General features: G+C 40.8%; 1 non-coding gene across 1 annotated transcript; it reads right to left on the reverse strand.

Annotated features, from left to right (window-relative positions):
• Positions 1 to 11,224: 11,224 nt before the first annotated feature.
• On the reverse strand, positions 11,225 to 11,331 carry LOC127099745 (small nucleolar RNA R71). The gene has a single exon (XR_007794219.1). It is a non-coding gene; the product is annotated as a small nucleolar RNA R71 (small nucleolar RNA).
• Between the last annotated feature and the right edge of the window lie 1,210 nt (positions 11,332 to 12,541).

Genomic DNA, 12,541 nt, shown 5'->3' on the forward strand with positions numbered 1-12,541 from the left:
ATATAATAGGTGACCAACCAAAGTGTGAATTGGGGGATATTTCAAAAACACTCATCATCCGAAAGGAGGGCTGAAAAAGCAAACTCGATTAAAGGATGGACATTCAATTCCATAAGGAAATACAAATCTTACTCGATTGGGGAAGAAAAAGACTTCGACCGCAGAGCGCATGAGATATATTATCTATTACCGTCAGAACGTAGATAACATACTCGCATGGACGATTATCCACAACCGGTTATTGGGTTAACAAAGGATAAATCGACCGAAAAGAAAGGATATCGGGATACCAATTACTGGGTATAAAATGATGGCCAATCAAGGGGAGAAACAATCATTACCAACAAAAAGGGTAAATGAAAGATAACTCGCTGGGAATGAATTGCTTTATTAGAGCAATCATCCAAGAGATATATCACCGGTTACTGGGAGGTATACTCAAAAGTGAAGGAATATCAATACCGAATATTGGATAAAGATAACCAACAAAGAGGGGATTACATCTACCGGCTACTGGGTAGAAAACCACGGAAGAGAGTAACCGTCATTGGTTAGGATGAACAAAATCAAGGGTTAACTCTGCAAGGGGATAAAATGGGGTTTACAACTACCGGTATGAGGGTAGAAAACAACATAAATAGGACTTACAACTACCGGTTACTGGGTAGAAGGCCAAAAAACTCCGCCGGGGAAAAGATGGACAATTACTGGTTACTGAGCAATCATTCATCTAAACTATGGGGAACCTGCAAGGGAAATAACAAGAGTAGTCAATCTAGGAACAAACTAGAGAGACACAATGAAACAAGACTCAACCCAATAAGGATATAACTCAGGGGAGTAATTCCATCCCAACACATATTTTGGGAGGAAACTGAAACAAAAATCATCCACGAGGACATAACTCAGTGGGGAATCTGGAAAAAGGATAGACACTTTCTGCCTATGGGGTTGACTCTATATGGAGAGATCAGACACACGCATCTGCTTGGGGAAATATGTATCACCAAATAGCAGGAGACAACAAACAAAGATATATGGCAAAGAATGCAACACGAATATCTGAATGTTATAATTATGCATGTATATGCATGGTTTATGTATGATTAATGCTGACAAACATACATATCTAACACAAACAGGTCTAGGAATCAATGGACAGACATCCGGTACTACATCTCAAAAGAGAAAGCCAGGCCCACTGGAGAAAATCCAATCTGGTTGGGGCCACCGATACCAGGAAACACCAAATCTCTGCAGGGGATAAAGACCAATGTTGAGAATTGAGCGAAGTCATTACCAGGGACAAAGATCACTGCTAGGGGATTAGACAGGATCATCGGGAATCAGAGACTACTGTTGGGAACGAGCAAGGGAACACAATCACCAAAGCTGGGGATCTTTCAACAGTACACAGAGGACAAGATAAGATCAGTCAGAGTAGAAATCTACTGGGGATCTTATCAGGAGGTGATGTAGAATTATGTGGGGAATAACCACCAAACAAAAGCACATCAACAAAAATCATCCACTCCTAACCACAGAGGAATATCCCTGCTGCGGAGAAGGAGAACCAGTCACTCCAACTGGGGAAGTAAAAGAAAACATCTCCCTCCGAAGTTCCAATGCCAAATCAGGATCAAACAGAGCCTCGACTGGGGAGAACTACGGATAAGATTCCTTCGTAGAAGAAACTCTACTGGGGAATATACCAAGACAAGATAGGAAACTCCATGGGGAAACAACCATCAGACATAAGTTTCAACAACCATCACAATTCCTTACACTGATGGAGAAATAGTCTCTGCTGAGGAAGGGAAAAGCAACGCTCCACTGGGGATAGAAAATAAACATTTTCATCATCTGCTCTGCTCAGGAGGAAACAACAAACATGCTCTGATCATACAACTCCACTAGGGAAACACTACTGATGACTGAACCGGGAATAACCTGTAGGCAATCAGCTGGAGATAACCTGCTGGGGACCGTATTGGAGAGTTAAATGGGATCAACCCTGTTGAGGATGATGCAAGAGGAAAACCTACCGGAGATCAATGTAGGCAAATCCGTAGGGGATAAGCTACAAACCAACTTGTTGAGAATTCCACTCGCTGGAGATTACCTGCTCACTCTACGGGAGACTTTCAATCTGAATGAGGGAATACCAACTTCCTCGAAAGGATAGAAAATCAATTTATCAATTTATATGGGATTTTAGGTCAATCCACACAAGGGATGACAACCATGTAATTGATAACACAGATGCTAGATTCAACCTCACTGGGGAGCTAGAAGACTGAGACCAAACTCCAGACTCTCTGGGGATTTGGTGGGATGTTAGAGATATACTCTTCTAAACAAAATGGAACCCAAGCTCCAAACTCCCTGGGGAATTGGGTGATGCTTAACCTTCTTCTGCGCTCACGGAGGAGACATCCTGAAAGAAAATGAAGAGGATACAAGTATGCCAGGAATAATGAATAAATGTCTTACCCTTTTGGAGATCATACTATCCTTGGGAGAGCACTGAAGATGTCCCAATTATCCTTTTTGTCATTGTGAATGTTCACTTTAAAAATAGTTTAAAAAACTTTATTTATTTAAAACAATAATATTTATCAATTAAAACATGCAAACATTTGTTAAACAGAAACAAATAAGAGTGCAAAGAATTGGATAAAGGCTCAAATTTATTTGATGGAATGGTAGTCTGCAAATGGCAAAACTCCATGGATCTTTACAAATTTGAAATTGGTGATATATATTGGAAAATGGCTACATTGAACATAATGACCATTTCTCCACCAACTCTGAATCCGATGTATTTGGAGCTTCAGTTGACGATGATTGAGCGAGAATCTCTGACAAATGACGACTGTAGAACAAAGTCTTGTCAGGATGCAGTTACTTGCCAAATCCCTAATTTTTGCCTAGATTGCCCCAGGGTGAGGTACTCAATCTAGCGGGATATATATATATATATATATATATATATATATATATATATATATATATATATATATATATATATATATATATATATATATATATATTCATTTTTCATGTCTCTAACTTTTGCCTGGATCTCCCTTTCGGGTTTTCAATCCACCGAGACGCTCATTTTTGCCCAAGCCGCCCTTTCGGGTTTTCAACTTAGCGAGCCATTCTATTTTTATTTTAGGCGAAGTATTTCTTGACTGCATCTGAATTCACAGGACGAGTGAAATCCTCCCCATCCATAGTTGTAAGTATCAAAGCACCGCCTGAAAAGGCTCTCTTAACAACATATGAACCTTCATAGTTTGGAGTCCACTTGCCCCTGGAATCGGGCGCGAAAGACAAGACTTTCTTGAGCACAAGGTCACCTTCTGGAAACACATGAGGCTTGACCTTATTATCAAAGGCTTTCTTCATCCTTTGCTGATATAACTGACCCTGGCACATGGCAGTCAATCTCTTCTCTTCAATCAAATTCAGTTGGTCATAACGACTCTGAACCCATTCAGCTTCGACCAACTTGGCTTCCATCAAGACTCGCATTGATGGGATCTCAACCTCCACGGGGAGTACGACCTCCATGCAATAAACAAGAGAGAAAGGGGTTGCCCCTGTTGAAGTGCAGATAAATGTACAATAGCCATGCAAAGCAAATGGCAGCATCTCATGTCAATCTTTGTACGTAACAACCATCTTCTGGATAATCTTCTTAATGTTCTTGTTAGCAGCTTCAACAGCCCCATTCATCTTGGGTCTATAAGGAGAAGAATTATGATGTGCAATCTTGAACTTGCTACAAAGCTCTTTCATCATCTTGTTGTTCAAGTTAGATCCATTATCAGTAATGATCTTGTCTGGCACACCATAACGGCATATGAGTTGATTCTTGATAAACTTCACAACCACCTGCCTGGTCACATTCGCATACGACGCCGCTTCAACCCATTTGGTGAAGTAATCAATTGCTACGAGAATAAATCTGTGACTGTTGGATTCTTTTGGATCTATCATGCCAATCATGTCAATTCCCCACATGGAGAAAGGCCATGGTGATGAAATCACATTTAGAAGTGTCGGGGGAGTATGAATCTTATCCGCATAAATCTGACACTTGTGGCATTTCTTCACGTATTTGCAGTAGTAAGACTCCATTGTCAGCCAATAGTAGCCTGCTCTCAACATCTTCTTTGCCATGGCATGTCCATTGGAATGAGTACCAAATGAACCCTCATGGACTTCAGTCATCAACAGGTCTGCTTCGTGTCTATCCACGCATATGAGCAGAACCATGTCAAAATTTCTTTTATAAAGCACCTCGCCATTGAGATAGAAACTTCCAGATAATCTCCTCAAAGTCTTCTTATCTTTAACAGATGTCCCGGGTAGGTAAATATGACTTTGGAGAAAGCACTTGATATCATAATACCATGGCTTATCATCTTCCACTTCTTCTACTGCAAATACGTGAGCTGGTCTATCCAAGCGCATCACAGTGATATTGGGGACTTCATTCCAGAATTTCACCACAATCATTGAAGCAAGTGTAGCAAGAGCATCTGCCATCCGATTCTCATCTCGAGGAATATGATGGAAGTCAACTTCAGTAAAGAACGTTGAAATCCTCCTCGCATAATCTCTATATGGGATGAGGCCAGGCTGATTCGTCTCCCATTCACCCTTAATCTGATTAACAACAAGGGTTGAATCACCATACACATCAAGATGCTTGATCCTAAGATCAATACACTCTTCTAAACCCATAATACAGGCCTCATACTCCGCCATATTATTCATGCATTTGAAAGTTAACCTTGCTGTAAAAGGAAAATGCGTGTCCTGAGGAGTAATAATCACTGCCCCAATACCATTTCCATATTGATTTACAGCGCCATCAAACACCATGCTCCATCGAGAACCAGGTTCTGGCCCTTCATCGAGCATAGGCTCATCACAATCTTTCATTTTCAAATACAATATTTCCTCATCTGGGAAGTCATACTGAACCGACTGATAATCCTCAATTGGTTGATGTGCCAATTGGTCAGCCAATATACTACCTTTAATAGCCTTCTGTGCTCGATACTCTATATCATACTCAGACAACAACATCTGTCAACGGGCAATCCTCCCAGTTAAAGTAGGCTTCTCAAAGATATACTTGATTGGATTCATTTTGGATATCAACCAAGTTGTATGATTCAACATATACTAGCGTAAGCGCTTAGCAGCCCAAGCCAAAGCACATCATGTCTTCTCAAGCATTGAGTCTCGAGACTCACAATCAGTGAACTTCTTACTCAGATAGTAGATGGCATATTCTTTCTTCCCTGATTCATCTTGCTGACCAGGGACACAACCCATTGAGTCTTCAAGAACAGTCAAATACATAATCAATGGTCTCTCTTCCATAGGCGGAGACAGAATCAGAGGCTCAGACAAATACTCTTTAATACTGTCAAAGGCCTTCTGGCAATCCTCGGTCCAATCATGACTCTGATCTTTCCGGAGGAGCTTGAATATTGGCGCACATGTGGCAGTCATGTGGGATATGAATATGGAAATATAATTCAAACGACCAAGAAAACCTCGGACTTGCTTCTCAGTTTTGGGCTTAGGCATCTCTTGTATTGCTTTGACCTTGGCAGGATCAACCTCAATACCTCTCTCGCTGACAATAAAGCCCAATAACTTGCCGGAACGGACTCCAAATGTACACTTGTTCAGATTCAGACGAAGCTTATACTTCCTCAAACGCTGAAAAAGCTTCAACAAGTGCTCTACATGTTCAACTTCCGTTCTTGACTTTGCAATCATATCATCAACATATACCTCGATCTCCTTGTGCATCATATCATGAAACAAGGTAGTCATAGCTCGTTGATACGTGGCTTCAGCGTTCTTCAAATCGAAGGGCATCACTCGATAACAGAATGTTCCCCAAGGTGTGATGAATGTTGTCTTCTCCATATCCTTAGGTGCCATTTTGATATGATTATAACCGGAAAATCCGTCCATAAATGAGAAGACATTGAATTTAGTTGTATTATCTACCAACATATCAATGTGTGGTAGAGGAAAATCATCTTTCGGACTAGCTTTATTCAAGTCTCTATAGTCCACACACATTCAGACTTTTCCATCTTTCTTAGGCACGGGCACAATATTGGCCACCCATTGAGGATATGTAGAAGTCACCAGAAACTCCGCATCAATCTGCTTCTGAACTTCTTCTTTAATCTTCACTGCCATATCAGGATAAGTTCTTCTGAGCTTATGCTTTATAGGCACGCACTCAGGCTTCAAAGGCAAGAAATGTTGCACGATATCAGTATCCAGACCAGGCATGTATTCATATGACCAGGAAAAGACGTCGACATATTCTCGTAGCAACTCAATCAACCCCTTCTTAACAGATTCTTCAAGGAGTGCCCCAATCTTCACTTCACAAACACAATCTTCAGATCCCAAGTTGACTGTTTCCAGATTCTCAAGATGTGGCTGAATGATCTTCTCTTCGTGCTCAAGTAGACGGGTAATCTCATCAGGAATCTCTTCAACATCATCTTCTTCGGCCTCAAATACAGGGAACTCAAAGTTGGAAGATGGTGTTGGATCATTATGTCCAATGGGTTTGATCAACCTACATAATGATTTTGGATATAAAAGAGATTTTAGAATTCAAACAAGGCAAATCATTATGCAGATGAAAAGATTGATTTTATTCTATTTTTAGGGTTTTATGGTGATCACCAATTTCATGCAAAAAGCAAAAAGTGAAAATAAATTTGGGAAAAACAAACATTTAACATGAATTTATTGAATGAATATCATTGTATTTATGGGCCAACAATGTCATCACTTCTCCTTTTGGCATGGGAGAAGGGGTTTTAAACAAAAATGAACATTACGTGGACTTATGGACAACTATTGGAACATCCACAATGACCCAATTATTGCAGACCCCTCCAGGGATGACAAAGTTGCCAGAATCTTCCTCTGCATCCTCTTCCACAATAGCAACAGCTTCTTGATCTTCAACCGTGTGGATGAAACCACCACTATGAAACAGCCTATGCTTGTTGAAAGTGCCTGAAGAATACCCTATGCCAGCCCGAGATTTATTGTCTTCCATCTTAATCATTTGTCCTAAACCACTAGTTGCGCCATGCTCAATGGCCAACTTCGCATCATTATAGGACGCAAATGAAGAAGTTCCTTTCTTAGAAGGCTCAACAATAGACAAGGCCTGGAACGGCGTCACAACCTCGTCCTCAACATCAATATAAGAAAAGGAAGACAGATGGATTACCAAGAGAGACTTCTCTCCCCTACCACCACCAACTTTTTGTTCTTGACAAATTTCAACTTTTGGTGTAGGGTGGATGTCACGGCGCCTGCCTCGTGAATCCACGGTTTGCCCAACAAACAACTATATGATGGGTGGATATCCATGACCTGGAAAGTGATCTGGAAATCACTTGGTCCAATCTTGACTGGGAGTTCAACCTCTCCAATCACAATTTTGCGGGATCCATCAAAAGCTTTTACGACCACTCCACTCTGCCTCATGGGAGGCCCCTGATATGAAAGTCTAGCGAGAGTGGATTTTGGCAACACATTCAATGATGATCCAGTGTCTACCAGCACATTAGACATGGCATCATCCTTACAGTTCATGGAGATATGAAGTGCCAAATTGTGGTTCCTTCCCTCCTCGGGGAGATCAGCATCACAGAAACTCAAATTGTTACAAACGGTAATGTTTGCAACAATACTATCGAATTATTCTATTGTGACGTCATGGTCTACATACGCCATGTCCAACACCTTCTGCAGAGCTTCACGGTGTGGCTCATAATTCATCAACAAAGACAACACATATATCTTTGGTGGCGTTTGTAGAAGCTGATCTACAACATTGTATTCACTCCTCTTGATGAGCCTCAACATCTCATCGCAGTCCTCTTTCATCATGCCATTTTGGCCAGCAGGGACAAGAGTTTTAGCAATAGTGGCAGCAGGTCTATTCACAGCAAGTGCCGGATTCAGAGAAACAACAAAATTTCCCAACGGACGAACGATGCTATCAGCAGTATCAACCCTTCTAGTGTCAGTCTGGGGTTTCGGCGGCGCCGAGAAAACACGACCACTACGTGTCAGGCCACTAACATCAACAATGTTAACAACAAAGGTGGAGGGTAGAGGCACCTCCTTCCCCTCTTCCAATGCCACAACATTATAACGATAGGGAACAACCTTGTCAGAAGAGTATGGCACAGGGTCAACTGGCTTTATTATGAGAGTAGGAGAAGCCTTCTGCTTGCTGCCATCATATCGTATGACAACAGGCTCTAGGATCCTGAATACTGGTGATATCACATTAACTTCATCATCCTCGTCGCGATTCTGAAGTATCTCAATTACACCTTGATCCAACATTTCTTGGATGTCTTTTCTAACTTGACGACATCCCCTCTCATTGACAGTGCAAACACGGCATCTGTCATGGTCATGCTCGTAGTGACTGTATCCACACAACAGTCTGTGCATCTCGACCAAAGATTGTCGGATATGGCTGACATATCGGACCTTGTATTTGCCAGGACAACCCTGAACCATATTAACAGCAGATTTCCCATGCTCGGGCAATGGGTTCTTCTTGACATTAGGACCTACGTCCTCAAAAAATAGTATACCGCTTCTCACAAGCTCTTGAACCTTGGTCTTCAACGGGTAGCAGTTCTCCACATCATGTCCGGGAGCACCAGAATGATAAACACAATGAATCTCAGGCTTATACCACCACTGAGGGTTGGTAGGTATAGCAGGTGGGTCACGTGGAGTGATCAGTTTCCTCTCTATCAAAGAAGGATATAGCTCTGCATAGGTCATGGGAATAGGATCAAAACTGAACCTTGATAACACTGAAATTTACCGTATTTTCGACTCCGATTTCACATGCATTCTAGTTGTTTTATTGTTATTTTGTTGTGTTATTACTATGTTTTTCTTTGTTTTCAGGTTTTTACTTTAATCGGAGCCCCGATCAAGAAAAGGAGCGAAAAATAGCTAAAAACCCTAAAATTCAGCATTTTGTACTTGTGGCTTCCACCATGGTTGGCGCCATAGACCCTGCCATGACGTGTCCAAGCTCAACCTCCCTCAACTGCCACGTTCCCCACTACTTCCACTAAGGCGCCTCAGATTGGCCTTGTGGCGGGCGCCATGGCCTTGTGGCGGGCGCCACAAGAGGAAAAGTTTTCCCTCCCATTTTCAAGTTGAAGGGCATCCTTGTCATTTCCATCTTTTTTCTTGCTATAAATAGAAACTCGAAATCACTTTTTCAATCATCCAAACTTAGAGCAGAGGAAGATCCAAACTTAGAGCAACTTTGTTTCACTTAGGCATATATTTAGTATTTTAAAGTGGTAATCGCTTCGCATTGGAGTGTTACCAAAATTGTGTAATCAAGTATGTGATCGAGTCTGTAATCGAGTTTGGAGCACTTTGGAAGGAAGTTAATCCTGCCGCCATTTTCATTTCCGCTTTGCAATTTACTCAACCCTCCGATTGGAGCATGTTTTTATTACTTGTCTTTATCTTATTTATTTTCCCGCACTCGCTTTACTCTGTTTATTTTCCCGCACTCGCTTTACTTTGTTTATTTTCCCGCACTCGCTTTACTTTGTTTATTTTCCCGCACTCGCTTTACTTTGTTTATTTCCTCGCACTCGCTTTACTTTGTTTATTTCCTCGCACTCGCTTTAAATTATTTATTACCTCGCACTCGCTTTAAATTATTTATTTCCTCGCACTCGCACTACTTTTATTTACTTTCCGCACTCGCACTACTTTTATTTAATTTAATGCACTTTTACTTTACCATGTCTAACTAAATCTATAAGGTTAGAATGTAACGAACATAATTGAACCGATAATCCGTACAATTGTTCGTAGAAACACTTAAGGGCTATTTTGACTTTCAACTTAAGTTTTCCCGCACTTCAATTCCGTTGGGTAAGATCGAAAGCCGTCCAACGTCTTTTTAAACTTAATTGTTTTTAACTATTTCAAAAACAGCGAAAGCACTTTGTTTAGTTCATTAGGAGATTTTAACTTAAGAAGAAAAGAGATTTTAAAACTATTTTCGGACGCGTTTATAAGTTTAGAGTCTGGTTCATAAGAACCTCTTTTGGTTAAGAAATCCAGGTTATAATACTTTTCAACTTAGTCAAGATACTATATTTCTTAAAAATAGGTTTACTACTCTAACGCAATGCACGCCTTTTTATAAGTGACAATAAGAGGGTTTGATTAGGGAGTACAACTCGGTTTTGAATACGCGAAAGCGACAGTTCCCGTTAAATTAGTTCTTTTCAAAGTAGGAAACATTGCCCATAAGTAGTTCTATCAGCAAGTACTTGGATTATTAATTGATTATGTGAATTACATTCGACCCTGTCTTTATTAATTAAACTTTATTCAATACTTTACTTTTCTTTGCACACTCTAAAAACACCTATTTTGATTGCCTTTGATAAACACCATAACAATAGATAACGATAGATTGACACTTGGTCTCTGTGGATTCGACAATCTTTTATATTACTCTGACGCATTCGTATACTTGCGAAAAGACACGCATCAAGTTTTTGGCGCCGTTGCCGGGGACCAATTTCGTAAAATTTCATTTTCCTGTTGTTATATCGTTTAGACTTAGGCTATTTCCAGCCGGTCAATGCGAAGAACTCGCAGCACTGGAAGTTTAAGCTTAGTATATCCTCTGGCGGAACCTGAACGTTACGCTCGCGCACGTTTATTCTTTCATAGAATTAAGAGAGCTATGGCCGAAGATCAAAACCAAAGACCTCTTAAAGATTTCGCTCAACCATCAAATGAAGAACCTAGTTCTAGTATAGTAAACCCAACCATCCCAGCTAATAATTTTGAACTTAAACCATCCATGTTGCAACTAGTGCAACAGAGACAATTCGCAGGTCTCGCTACTGAGAACCCCAACCAACATTTAAAAATATTTCTTCAATTAGCAGACACTTTTAAAACCAATGGAGCTTCTCCTGAGGCAATACGTTTAAGATTATTCCCTTTTTCCCTCAGAGATAAAGCCCTATCATGGTTAGATTCCCTTCCACCCATTTCCATTACGACTTGGGATAACCTTAGAAGAGTTTTTCTTGCTAGATACTTTCCCCCAAGTAAGACCGCCGTTCTTCGAAACCATATAACTAGATTTACCCAAAACCAAGGAGAATCGTTGTTCGAAGCTTGGGAGAGATATAAAGAGTTGTTACGAGCATGCCCACATCATGGTTTAGAAAATTGGTTAATCATTCAAACCTTCTATAATAGACTTCACTATAACACGAAGATGACCATCGACGCTGCCGCAGGCGGTGCTCTGATGAACAAACCTTATCCTGAAGCTAGTGCCCTCATTGAAGATATGGCTCAAAACCATCAATCATGGGGAGTCGAACGAGCGACAATTGAGAAGAAGGAAGCCCAAGGAGGAGTGCATGAACTAAGCTCTATAGACATGATGCAAGCTAAAATGGACGCATTAGCCCTTAAGGTCGAGCATATGTGCATAAACCCGAATACTGTAGCCGTAGTTTCGTCGGATTGTGAGATATGTGGAACCAAAGGACACCTATCTGCAGAATGCAATCTATTAAACGAAACCCACTATGAGAAAGTGAATTACACCCAAGGGAACCCATACTCGAATACCTATAACCCTGGATGGAGGAATCACCCGAACTTCTCCTATAAAAATAATAACCCAATCCAAAATAATGCACCCCTGAGATCTAGTTATCAAGCCCCAAGATCAAATCAACCTATGCAACCTGTACCACCAAAGCCGAGCCTTGAGAAAATTATGGAAAATTTTATCACTGCTCAAACCCAACAAAACAAGGAGTTCATGAACCAAAACATTCATGTTAACAAATTGATTACTCAGTTAGGAACCAAGGTTGACCAAATAGTTACTCACGCTAAGATGCTTGAAACCCAGATCTCTCAGGTAGCTTTAAACCAAGCCCCTCAGACTACACTTGGAGGACAATTCCCTGGACAACCTCAACAAAATCCGAGAGGACAAGCCAATGCCATTACCCTACAAAGTGGGGACGCTTATGATGAGCCATCAAACCCTAGATTGAGCGAACCCGAAACTTCTAAGAAATATACCAAGCCCCCGAACGAAGTAAAGGAACCAGAGGAACCTGAGAACCAGGAAGGTCAAGAAAAAGGAGAAGAACCTAAAGATAAAACTTACATACCACCCCCGCCATATAAACCACCTATACCATATCCGCAAAGACTCAAACAAACCTAGATCAATAAACAATATAAAATTTTTATTAAAGTTATAGAAAAACTTCATGTAGAAATCCCTTTCACAGAAGCCATCATCCAAATACCTTCTTATGCAAAGTTTCTCAAAGACATCCTTACCAACAAACGTAGACTTGACGATCCGAAGCCTTTGGAATGTAATGCTATTTCCAAGGACAAA

Source organism: Lathyrus oleraceus, chromosome 6 (genome assembly GCF_024323335.1).
Source record: "Lathyrus oleraceus cultivar Zhongwan6 chromosome 6, CAAS_Psat_ZW6_1.0, whole genome shotgun sequence".
NCBI lineage: Eukaryota > Viridiplantae > Streptophyta > Magnoliopsida > Fabales > Fabaceae > Lathyrus > Lathyrus oleraceus.